Source organism: Rhincodon typus, chromosome 6, assembly GCF_021869965.1.
Source record: "Rhincodon typus isolate 14 chromosome 6, sRhiTyp1.1, whole genome shotgun sequence".
NCBI classification, from domain to species: Eukaryota; Metazoa; Chordata; class Chondrichthyes; order Orectolobiformes; family Rhincodontidae; genus Rhincodon; species Rhincodon typus.
This window is the reverse complement of record NC_063337.1, coordinates 4401254-4414542: the sequence shown is the minus strand read 5'-3', so window position 1 is coordinate 4414542 and position 13289 is coordinate 4401254. Positions and strand designations below refer to the sequence as shown.

Sequence of the window (13289 nt, the reverse complement as noted above, 5' to 3'; positions counted from 1 at the left end):
ATATGGAGACAGAGAGGTCCAGGAAGGGGAGAGAGGTGTTAGAGATGGTCCAGGTAAATTTAAGGTTGGGGTGGAAGGTGTTAGTGAAGTGTATGAACTGTTCGAGCTCCTCGTGGGAGCACGAGGCGGCGCCGATACAGTCATCAATGTAACGGAGGAAGAGGTGGGGTTTAGGGCCAGTGTAGGTACGGAAGAGGGATTGTTCCACGTAACCTACAAAGAGGCAGGCATAGCTTGGGCCCATGCGGGTACCCATGGCCACCCCCTTTGTCTGTAGGAAGTGGGAGGAATTGAAAGAGAAGTTGTTGAGGGTGAGGACGAGTTCGGCTAAGCGGATGAGGGTGTCAGTGGAGGGGGACTGGTCAGGCCTGCGGGACAGGAAGAAGCGGAGGGCCTTTAGGCCATCTGTATGGGGAATGCAGGTGTATCGGGACACCTCTTTGACCTGTCTATCTCCTCTCCTCCTATCCTCTCCTCTATTCATCTTCTATTTGCCTCCCCCTCTCTCCCTATTTATTTCAGAACCCCCTTCCCCTCCCTCATTTCTGAAGAAGGGTCTAGGCCTGAAACGTCAGCCTTCCTGCTCCTCTGATGCTGCTTGGCCTGCTGTGTTCATCCAGCTCTACACCTTGTTATCTCAGATTCTCCAGCATCTGCAGTTCCTACTATCTCTCATCCTCATTGTCTCCTCCCTTACCCAACTACTGGGTTGTTCTGGAGAATTTGTTTGCACATTTGCTTAAATTACAAAAGGCAAGAAACTGGCAAATGGTTCGACAGAAACAGGAAACTGGTTGTGCTTGGTTCTGTGGGTGTCAGAGTGAGCAGGGCTGAATCTTGTCGTTTGTGATCCCGTACCTCACTGGAACAGTTGATGAACCCATTGGGGAGCACAGGACCTTGTTCCCACTGGAGTGACATCCCTCTGCACTGAAGGCGAGGAAAGCAGAAATGAGTTTGAGAACTCGACAACATCACACCATCAGACACACCAGTAGCTTGTTGCAAAAGGCAAGTATTAAGACATGGAGCATTGAGAGAGGTGGTGTGTGGTGATAATGCCCCTGATCTAGTGAGGACCCCAGAATAATGTGCTAATGATATGTTAATGGTTCAACTAGGAAGTAGAATAGATTAGAAATTTATTGTCATGTGTACATTTACTTGAAAAAACAGTGGAAAGATTTATAAACCACCCCACTACGGCACCTACATCAGTGACAGAAGTCTTACATATTTAAAAATAACGAGTAAAATTAAGACAAAGGCACCATTTTAAACCTGTTATTGGGGAAATGAGCCTGGTCAGGTGATCAGAGTTTCAGTGGGTGTGCATTTCAGGAACGGTAACCGTAATTCCCTAAGTTTTAAAGTTACTTATGGATAATAACAAGAAAGAGTCCTCGGGTGAAAGTACTAAACTGGGGGAAGACTAACTTCCACAATGTTAGGCAGGAAGTGGGGAATGTAGACTGGAGGTGGCTGAGGATAAATCCACATCTGGGCTTGTGGGAATCTTTTAAAAGCCAGTTGATTAGAGTTCTGGACCAGTATGCGCCTGTGAAAATGAAGGATAAGGATGGCAAAATTCAGGATGACAAGAGAAATTGTGTACTTAGTCAAAAAGAGAAAGGAGGCATAGGTAAAGTTTAGGAAACTGAAGACGGGCAGAACCCTTGAAGAATATAAAGACACCATGAAAGAACTCAAACAAGGACTTAGGAGGGCTAAAAGGGGCCATGAAATGTCTTTGGCAAACAGGATTAAGGAAAATCCCAAGGCATTTTGTGTGTGTGTATATGTATATATATATATATATATATATAAGGAGCAAGAGGGTAGCTTGAGAAAGACTACATCCACTCAAAGACGAAGGAGGGAATTTGTGTATGGAGCTAGAGGAAGTGGGTGAGGTACTTAACAAATACTTTGAATCAATATTTACAAAGGAGTGGCATGGTGGCTCAGTGGTTAACACTGCTGCCTCGCAGCACCAGGGACCCAGGTTCAATTCTCAGCCTCGGGTGACTGTCTGTGTGGAGTTTGCACATTCTCCCTGTGTCTGCGTGGGTTTCCTCCGGGTGCTCTGGTTTCCTCCCACAGACCAAAGATGGTTGTGCTAAATTGTCCATAATGTGTAGATTAGGTGGGTTACAAGGAGATGGGTCTAGATGAGATGCTCTGAGGGTCAAGTGTGGATTTGTTGGGCCGAAGGGCCTGTTTCCACAGTGTCGGGATTCTATGATCCTATGAGAAGGACATGGTAAACGGTGAGTCTCCGGAGGGGTATGTTGATATTCTGGGGCATGTCAACATTGAAAAAGGTGTTGGGTGTTTGAAAAAGCTTTAAGGTCCCCAGATGGGACCTATCCCAGAATGCTGAGGGAGGTAGGTGAGGAAATTGCTGGGGCCTTGTATGAAATATTTGCATCCTCTTTAGTCACTGAAGAATAGCCACCGTTGTTCCTTTGTTTACGAAGGGCAACAGGGATATTCGAGGAAGTTACAGGCCACTGAGCAGTGGTAGGGAAATTATTGGAGAAGATTTTTAGGGATAGGATTTACTCACATTTGGAAAAGTATGGACTTACTAGCAATAGGCATCATGGCTATGTGCAGGGAAGTTCATGTCTCACAAATGTGGTTGAGCTTTTTGAGGAAGTGACAAAAATGATTGATGAGGGCAGGACAGTAGATATTGTCTATAAGGATCTTGGCAAGGCCTTTTACAAGGTCCCTCATGGTAGGCTGATACAGAAGGTGAAGTCACATAGGATCCACAATGAGCTGGTAAGATGGTTACAAAACTGGCTTCATCTTAGAAGACAGAGTGTATTGGTGGAAGGGTGTTTTTCTGACTGGAGATCTGTGACCACTGGTACTCCACAGGGTTCAGTGCTGGGACCTCTGTTGTTTGTAATATATATTTAAATAATTTGGAGAACGTAGGTGGCCTGATTAGTAAGTTTGTAGATGTCACAAAGATTGAGGGAGCTGCGGATTGTGAGGAGGATTGCTGGAGGATACAGCAGGATATAGATAGGCTGCAGACTTGGGTGGAGAAAGGGCAGATATAGTTTAATCCAGACAAATGCAAGCTGATGCATTTTGGAAGTTCAAATGGAGGAGGGAAGTGTACAATAAAAGAGAGGGGTCTAGGCTTTCAGGGCCACACTTCCCTGAATGTGGAACACAAGTGGATAAGGTGGTCAAGAAGGCATATGGCATGCTTGCCTTCATCGGTTGGGGTATAGAGGATAGAAATTGGCATGTTACGTTGCAGCTGCACAGAACTTCAGTTAGGCCACATTTGGAATATTGTGCACAGTTCTGATCACCATACTACCAGAAGGTTGTGGAGGCTTTGGAGAGGGCACAGAAATAGTTTACCAGGATGTTGCCTGTCTAGGAGGGTGCTAGTTATGAGGAGAGATTGGACAAACTTGGTTTGTTTTCATTTGAAAATCAAAGGATGAGAGGTGACCTGATAGAAGCTTACAAAATTATGAAAGAGCATGGATAGAATGGATAGTCAGAGTCATTTTCCCAAAATAGAAATATCAATTACTAGGGGACATAAGTTTAAGATGGAACAAAAACAAAGTTGCTGGAAAAGCTCAGCAGGTCTGGCAGCATCTGTGGAGGAGAAAACAGAGTTAATGTTTCGGGTCCGGTGACCCCTCCTTAGAACTGATGGTGCCTGGAAAACGTCAGTTTATATGCAGAAAATAGGGAGGTGGGTCGGGTAGGGAGTAAACGATAGGATAGAGCCCAAAGAGAGAGAAAGGCAGTTGGACAGACAAAGGAGTTGCTAACGATCAGGCTGGGAGGGTGAATGGTTGTTAATGGGGACTGTTAGTGACTAACAACAGGGAGTGTGTAGTGGCAGGCTATGTGGTAACAAGGCCTGGTGTGTGGGGTGGGGGGTGCTGGGACATGGGAGAGTTTGGGCCCTAAAATTATTGAACTCAATATTGAGTCCAGAGGGCTGTAGAGTCCCCAAGCCGAAAATGAGGTGTTGTTCCTCCAGCTTGCGTTGGGCTTCACTGGAACACTGTAGCAAGCTGGAGCAAAGATGTTGGCCAGAGAGCAGGGTGGTGCATTGAAGTGGCAGGCAACAGGTAATTCAGGGTCTTTTTTGCGAGCAGAACGTAGATGTTCTGCGAAGCGGTCGCCAAGTCTACGCTTCGTTTCCCCAATGTAGAGGAGACTACATTGTGTGCAGCGAATGCAGTAGACTAGCTTCTTGGAAGTGCAGGTGAGGTGTTGCTTCACCTGGAAGGTATGTTTGGGCCCTTGGATACTGGGGAGGGAGGAGGTAAATGGGCAGGTGTTGCACCTTCGCCGGTTACAGGGGAAGGTGCCATAGGGCTGTGGGGAGGTGTTGGGGGTGAAGGAAGTGTGGACCAGGGTGTCCCGAAGGGAACGGTCCCTGCGGAAGGCGGACAAGGGAGGGGAGGGGAATATGTGTCTGGTGGTGGCATCTTGCTGGAGGTGGCAGAAACAGCATCTGATGATCTTCTGGATGTGGATGCTGGTGGGATGGTAGGTGAGGATAAGGGGAACCCTATCGCTGTTGTGGGAGGGAAGAGAAGGGGTGAGGGCAGAAGTGCGGGAGATGGGTTGGACCCGATTGAGGGCCCTGTCGACAACTAGCTGGGGAATCCTTGGTTGAGGAAGAATGTGGACATTTCGGAGGCTCCCCTGTAGATTTTGGCCTCATCTGAACATATGCGACGGAGACAGAGGAACTGAGAAAATGGGATGGAGTCTTTACAGGAAGTGGGGTGTGAGGATGTATAGTCCAGGTAGCTGTGGGAGTCGGTGGGTTTGTAATGGATATTAGTGGCCAGTCTATCCCCAGAAATGGAAACAGAAATGTCGAGGAAGGGAAGGGAGGAGTCAGAGATAGACCAGGTGAAAGTGAGGGCAGGGTGGAAATTGGAGGCGAAATTTATGAAGTTTCCCAATTCCAGATGAGAGAGGGAAGCAGCACCGATGATATCATCGATGTATCGGTGAAAGAGTTGTTGGTGGGGGCCGGAATAGGACTGGAACAAGGAATGTTCCACGTACCCCACGAAGAGACAGGCATAACTAGGGCCCATGAGGGTACCCATGGCAACCCCTCTTACCTGAAGAAAATGAGAGGAGTTGAAAGAGAAGTTGTTGAGGGTGAGGACAAGCTCAGCCAAGTGGAGGAGGGTGGTGGTGGGTGGGGATGGTTCAGGTCTTTGCTCCAGGAAGAAGCGGAGAACCCTGAGACCCTCCTGGTGGGGAATGGATGTGCAAAGGGATTGCACATCCATGGTAAAGAGGAGGTGGCTGGAGCCGGTAAACTGGAAGCTTTGAAACCGGCGTAAGGCGTCAGATGAATCATGGATGTATGTGGGCAGGGATTGGACCAGGGGGAGAAGACTGAGTCAAGGTAGGAAGAGTTGAGTTCTGTGGGGCATGACCAGGCTGAAACAATGGGTCTACCTGGACAGTCCTGTTTGTGGATTTTTGGCAGGAGGTAGAAACGAGCTGTGCGGGGTTGGGGGACTATTAGCTTGGAAGCGGATGGGGGGAGATCACTGGATGAAATGAGATCTGTAACCGTAGTGGATACAATGGCCTGATGTGCCATGGTGGGGTCATGGTCCAGGGGAGGGTAGGAGAAGGTATCTGACAGCTGGCGCTCAGCCTCTGCAAGGTAGAGGTCAGTACGCCAGACTACAACAGCACCACCCTTATCAGCAGGTTCAATAACAAAGTCAGGGTTAGATCTGAGTGCACGGAGTGCAGTCAGTTCGGAGGGAGATAGGTTGGATTTGTTGAGAGGGGCAGTGAAATTGAGGCAACTAATGTCACGTTGACAGTTCTCAATGAAAAGATCGAGAGCAGGTAAAAGGCCGGAGGGAGGGGTCCAGGTGGAGGGGGACTGTTGGCGTTGGGCAAAGGGGTCTGTGGGACGGGGAGAGGACTCTTGTCCAAAGAAATGAGCACGGAGGCGAAGACGGTGGAAGAACAGTTCGGCATCATGTCGTGCCCGAAATTCGTTAAGGTGGGGAAGCAGAGGGATAAAGCTGAGGCCTTTGCCGAGTACGGAGCGTTCAACATCGGAGAGCTGAAGGTTAGGGGGCATGGTGAATACCCGACAGGAGGTGGGGGGTTTAAGATGTACAGGTTAGGTGGATTGGCCATGGCTCCATTGTCCATGATTTTCCTGACTGTTAAGGAGGGACCAAATGTCTTGCAACTTATCACAGCCTCAATTAACAAATTGCTTTTGAAGTGTGTGGTCAGTTCAGAACAAGGGCTGCCATAACCTGTAAACTCGGGTGCAGCTAACAGCAGTGATAGAGTGGAGAAACTCAGCACATCTGGCAGCATCTGTGCAGAGAAAGCAGAGTTAGGGGAGACAGACTTCTTCAAGGTGGGCATACCTTAAAGAGAATATGGCAATGAGTAAAAAACTAAAATAAAATAAAGAACTGCAGATGCTGGAAATCTGAAAACAAAAGCAAAAACAGAAATTGTTGGCAGAACTCAGCAGGTCCTTTTATCATTCTGAGAAAGGGTCAGTGAACTCAAAATGTTAACTCTGTCTTCTCTTCACAGATGCTGCCAGACCTGCTGAGTTTTTCCAGCAATTTCTGTTTTTGTTCCACAATTCTTTGTTTTATTTGATTAGACAACATCTTCTCTCTTTGCTGGGGCACTAATCTGGGACTCTGGATTACCACATCCAGTGTCATTATCATTACATCACTGCGCTCCCCCACACCCGACACCACTTTGTCCTGGGTCAATTTGGAGCTGAGCTGCAATATGTCAAGAGAATTTTCTTCCACTATTTCTGAAGCATTCTGATCCAATTGGCATTTCACTTGCATATGATTTGCATTCAACGAGAACATCCTGGTGCTTCTGGTAATGGAACGTTTGTAATGCTGTTTCACAAGAGAGGTTGGGGAATGACCGATGGCCAGGCCAAGGTACAACCATGGAGTCATACAGCACAGAAGCAGATCTTTTGGCCCACCTTTGCCATGCCAACGAGGTTTCCCAAACCGAACTAGTCCCATTTAGTGTCATAGAATCCCGTTTGCCTGCATTTAGCCCATGTTTCTCAACCTTTCCAAACCACGTACCTGTCCCAATATCTCTTAAATGTTGTAATTGTACCTGCCTCTACCACTTCGCACCACCCTCTGTATGAAAAAGTTGCCCCTTTATGTCCCATTTAAATGTTTCCCCTCTCACCTTAAACCTATACCCTCTGGTTTTGGACTCCACCACCCTGGAAAAGACAGACCTTGGCTATTCACTCGATCTACGTCCCTCAAGATTTCATAAACCTCAATAAAGGTCACCCCTTAGCCTCTAATGCTGAGAAAAGCCTCAGTATTCAGCCTCTCCCTACAGCTCAAACCCTCCAGGCTTGCTAACATCTTTGTGAATTTTTTTGCACCCTTTCTGGTTAATAATATCCTTCCTATAGCCAGGTAACAAAAAAAAGGCTGTGGCTTGTGCACAAATCACAGTCGGAACAACACCTTGCATTTATATAGCACCGCTGATGTGGTAAACTGCCCCAAGGCATTTCAAGGTGATGTTACTCAAGAAGATTCATTGCAGAGCCACAGAGGGGAAAGGTGATCAGAACGTTGGTTAAAGAAGGCTTTAAGAAACAGTTTTGAAAGAAAAAAGCGAGGCAGTGACAGTGAGGGACCATGTGAGGGAATGAGACAGCATGCGAGGGAGCAAGAGAGATCGAGGGCGAGGGAGTGAGAGATGGTGAAAGAGAGTGAGAGCAAGAGAGAGATTTAGGAAGGGACATTTCAGAGCTCTGGGTCCAGGCAGTAGAAGGCATGGATGCCAATGCTGAAGTGATTAAACTCAGCCAAGCTCGAGAGACAAGAATTGGAGGAATGCAGAGATCTCAGAAGTATAGGGCTGCAGGAAATTACACAGGGAGGTGAGGAGGTGAAACAATGGGTGGGGGGAGGGGGAGCTGAGGAAAATAAGCCCTTGTTATCTCCAAGTCACCTCCAGTGACTTGGTGTCAGACATTACTTCAATGTACTCCCATCAAATGCCTTTCCTATGTCAAAGCGGCTGGATATAATGCAGAGATAAACCACTGGGGGTTTTGCAAATCTGAAAAAAAGAAGCACAGAAAATGATGGAAATTTTCTGGTCTGCCAGCAGGAGAGGCAACCATAATTAGCATTTACAGGTATCAAACGTATTATATTCTCCACAGGTGCTGCTGGACTGGCTATGTAAATGCAAACTGTTGTTGTTACCCAAGCCATCACATCAATAGTGGAGAAATTATTGTAAAAGATTCTCAGGGACAAAACTGTATGCATTTAGAAGCAAATTGACTTATTATCAATAGACATCATGGTTTTGTGTGGGGGAGGTCATGCCTCGCTAACTTGACTGAGTCTTTTGAGGAGGTGATGAAGATGATTGACGAGGGAATAGTGGTTGTCTACATGGACTTTGGCAAAGCCTCTGACAAGGTCCCTCATGGCAGACTGGTACAAAAGCTGAAGTCATATAGTATCAGGGATGAGCTGGCAAATTGGATACAGAACTGGCTTATTCATAAGAGACAGAGGGTAGCAGTGGAAGGATGCTTTTCAGAATGGAGGGTTGCGACTAGTGGTGGTCCACAGGGCTCAGTGCTGGGACCTCTGCTGTTCATGATCTACATAAATGATTTGGTGGAAAATGTGACTGGTCTAATTAATAAGTTGGTCAACAATACAAAGATTGGTGAGGTTTCAGATAAAGAGGAGCATTGTCACTGGATACAGCAGGATATAGATCAGTCGGAGGCAATGGGCAGAAAAATGGCAGATGGCACTTAATCCAACATGTGTGAGGTGATGCATTTTGGAAGGTCAATTTCAGGTGGAAATTATACAGTGAATGGTAGAACCCTCAGGAGTATTGATATGCAGAGGGATCTGGATGTGCAGGATCACTGAAGGTGGCAGCACAGGTAGATAAGGTACTAAGAAAGGCTTATGGCATGCTTGCCTTCATTGGAAGGGGCATTGAGTACACGGATAGGCAAGTTTTGCTGTAGCTTTATAGAACTTTAGTTAGGCCACGCTTGGAATATTGTGTATAGTTCTGGTCACCACACTACCAGAAGGACGTGGATGCTTTGGAGAGGGTACAGATAAGGTTTACCAGGATGTTGCCTGGTATGGGGGATTTTAGCTATGAAGAAAGGTTGGATAGACTGGGTTTCTTCTCACTGGAATGCAGGAGGTTGAGGGGTGACCTAAAATAATTTTATAAGATTGTGAACGGCATGAATAGAGTGGAAAGTACGAGGCTTTTTCCCCAGGGTGGACGGGTCAATTACTACAGGATACAGGTTCAAGGTGCGAGGGGGGTAAGTTAAAAGAGATGTGCGAGGCAGGTTTTTCACACAAAGTGGGGTGAGTGCCTAGAACGCATTGCCAGAGAAGGTGGTGGAAGCAGACACAATAGCAGCCTTCAAGAAGCACTTGGATGAATACATAAATAGCAAGGGAAGTGAGGGATATGGATCCTGTAAGTGAGGACAGTTTTAGTATGGAAGGGCAAAATGTGTCCGTGCAGGCTTGGAGGGCTGAAGGGCCTGTTCCTGTGCGGTATTGTTTTTTGAGATTTTTTCCTGGTCTGTACCAAACTACTGGGATGACAGAGCATGCTCCTTCTCAATTCCCTTGACCCCTTATTTTCCCCAAAGTGTCAGAGGCTGAGGGGTGATCTCAGAGTTTATAAAATCTTGAGGGGCATGGATTGGGTAAATAGCCAAGGTTTTTTCCCCAGGGTGGGTGCATCCAGAAGTAGAGGGCATAGGTTTAAGGTGACAGGGGAAAAACTTAAAAGGGATCTAAGAGGTAACATTTTCACCGAGCGTGATGCTTATATGGAGTCAGGTGCCAGAAGACGTGATGGAGGCTGGTTCAATCACAATGTTTAAAAGGCATCTGGATGGGTTTAGAGGGACATAGGCCAAATGCTGGTTAATGGGACTAGATTAATTTAGGATATCTGAATGGCATGGACGAGTTGGACCAGGGGGTCTGTTTCCATGCTGTACAACTGTGTGACTTATTTTCTTGTTTGACGTCAAACCCTGTTCCACCCCCACTCCCTCCTTTAAAGCCCCGGATAACTACCCCATCCCAGTAGTTCTCAAACTGATTAGAGATCAGCAATGATCTCACTGAATGTGAGAACAGTCTTGAAAGACTGAACAGCCTCCTCTGAATAATACAGCATAGAAACATGCCCTTTGGCCCACCGTGTCTATGCTGACCAACAAACTCTAAACTGCACTAATCCCATTTGCTCCATAGCCTACTATGCCCTGACATTTTAAGGAGCATCTGGATGAACACTTAAACGTTGAGAGCATACCTGCCTCCACCATCCTCTCAGGCAGCACATTCCGTGTTTCTACCAGCCTCCAGGTGAAAATATTTTCCTCAGATCTTCTCTAAACCACACGCTCCTCAACTTAAGCTCATGTCCTCTGGTCTTAGACATGTCTGCCATGGGGTAAATAATCTCATGATCTACTGTTTGCGCCTCTCATAATTTTCAATAGCTCTCAATCAGAACCCTCCTAACAATTCTTCAGTTCCAACAGTGCCATTCAATTGGTGGCACAGTGGTTAGCACTGCTGCCTCACAGCACCAGGGACCCAGGTTCCATACCACCCTCAGGTGACTGTGTGACGCGGGCACATTCTCCCCGTGTCTGCGTGGGTTCCTTGGGTGCTCCGGTTTCCCTCCACAGTCCAAAAGATGTGCAGGTTAGGTGAACTGGCCATGGGAAATTGCCCATATAGTCCTGGGACGTGCAGGCTGGGTGGATTAGCGATGGGAAATGCAGGGTTACAGGGCCAGAGTTGGGGGTGGGATGCTCTTTGGAGTGGACTTGATGGGCCAAGTGGCCTGCTTCCTCAGGCATTCTATGATCACTGATATCAGCTATTTACTCTAGATTTCTTTGTCCCCCACGCCCCCTGCTGCCTTGGTAGGATTTGAACTTTACTTTCAGTTTACCAGCCTTGTAACATGACCACAACACTGCCATACCCACAGAAAATTCATGTTTAATGATGAAATTCTCCTTTCCCTCCCCTGTAACAGGCTTCAGGAGTCATGGCTCTTAACATTGGGGGTGAGATCTACACCACAACAGTAAGTACCCTGAGGAAATATCCTCGATCCACGCTGTGCAGCAATCCTGGCAAAGCAACCATAGACCGTAAAGGGAGAATCTTCAGCGACAGAGAAGGAACCTTCTTCAAATACATCCTGGCCTTGCTTCGGAGTGGACAGTCACCAACCCACTACATCCAGGAAATTTACCAGGAGGCCCTGTTCTATAACATTGAGCCACTGGTGGAGCTAATCAAGGATTCGCCGGCATTGTACAGTGAGCTGGTCAGAAGGCAGCAGTTTTTGAGCGAGGTGCCAAATTACAGGGAGAACATCGAAGTGGTCATTCACCTGGCCAGGGCGGAAAGCGTGGGGTCTCGTCGATCCTGGGTGATGGTCTGTGTCATCAAAAACAAAGAGGACGAGGCAAAGTCCTGGAGGCCATTGACGATCTGGGCCCCAGCAAAGATACTCTGGTGAAATTTGGCTCCTGGAGACTTTCACCAACAGTCTCCGATTTACTGGACTGCATCAAACTGGACATCGAGAAACGAGGCTACAATGTTTCTTACCAGCCCTACAAGGCAGGGAGAGGGCTGCTCTCCCACTCTTGCAACTTGTTCTATGATGAAGGGTCTAGGCCCGAAACGTCAGCCTTTCTGCTCCTATGATGCTGCTTGGCCTGCTGTGTTCATCCAGCCCTGCACCTTGTTCTATGAGCTTGTTTTCACTTGGTGGTAAATGCATTTACACAGTATTTACAGATAAGCCAAGAGGCCTGTGAGATCGTTCATGTTACAGCTCAGCCTCCTCATCCAGGCCCCAACTACATATCCCCCTATTTTTTTGCCACCTTGTGTTTATCTAGATTCCCCTTCTGTTCATTGATGTTGATTACATCAGCTACTGTGGGGCAGTGAATCCCATAGGCAAACCATTGCTTGGAAAAACACATTTCTCCTGAATTCCCAACTGGGTTTAAGAGTTAGTGCTAAGGGGGCCTTTCAGCCCATCGAGTCAGTGCTGATTCATCTACATTAATCCCACTTTCCCACACTAGGCCCATAGCCTTGAATGTTATGCCATTTCAAGTGACCATCCATTTTTTTTTTGAAAAGGTTGCCTTCCCAGACAGTGCATTCCAGATTCCAAACATCTTCTGGGTGAAATATCTATTCCTCAAATTCCCTCTAAACCTCCTGTCTTCCACCTCATGTGTCTCCTCATTATTGGTCCTTCAATTAAAGGAGACACCTGCTTGCTGTCCACCTTGTCAATGCTCCAATGATCTTATATTTATGGGCCCAAGTTCTGACCTTACCCATAAGTGGGGGAAAAAACACATTGTTAGACCTCAGCTAGAGTATTGTGTACAGTTCTGGGCACCTCACTACAGGAAAGACGTGCATGCATTGGAGAGAGAATGCAGAAGCAATTTACAAGAATGGCTCCAGAAACTTCAGTGACGAGGATAGATTGAAGTTGGAACTGTTCTCTTTGGAGCGAAGGCTGGGAGGGGATTTGATAGAGATTTTCAGGATCATGGACGAGCTGGATAGGATAGGATAGGATGAAGCTGTTCTCACTTGTACGAGAAAATAAAAAGAGAGGACACGGAGTTAAAGTGATGTGCCAATGAAGCAAGGGTGATGTGGGAAAGAAAAACTTCACCCAGAGAGTAATGTTCTGGAATGCATTGCCTGGAAACATGGTGAAGGCAGGTTCAATTGAGACATTCAAGGAGGACATTGGATGATTATGTGAATAGAATTCGTGTGCAGGGATATGGAAAAAAGGCAAGAGATTGGCTCTGGGTAATAGAATCTATACAAACATAACAGGCCATTTGGCCTTCATCTTCTCTATTACAATTCAGTGATTCTGTGAATTGTTGTTAAAATCGTTCTGGTTCAGTAATACCCTCTAAGGAAGGATATTCACCATCTTTTAGCCTATCTGGCTTGCATGTGACTCCAGATTGATAATGCGATAGACCCTTAACTATCCTTCAAGCCATTCAGCTCAAGGGCAACTAAAGATGAAGAAAGAACAAATGCTGACTTTGCCAGTGATGCACACATCCCACGAAAGAATAATATTAAAGGATATTATCAAGGGGA

At 46.7% G+C, this 13289-nt stretch overlaps 1 pseudogene; it reads left to right on the top strand.

The window, feature by feature from the left end:
* Positions 1 to 13289, top strand: part of LOC125483298 — a 44994-nt pseudogene that overhangs the window by 18435 nt on the left and 13270 nt on the right.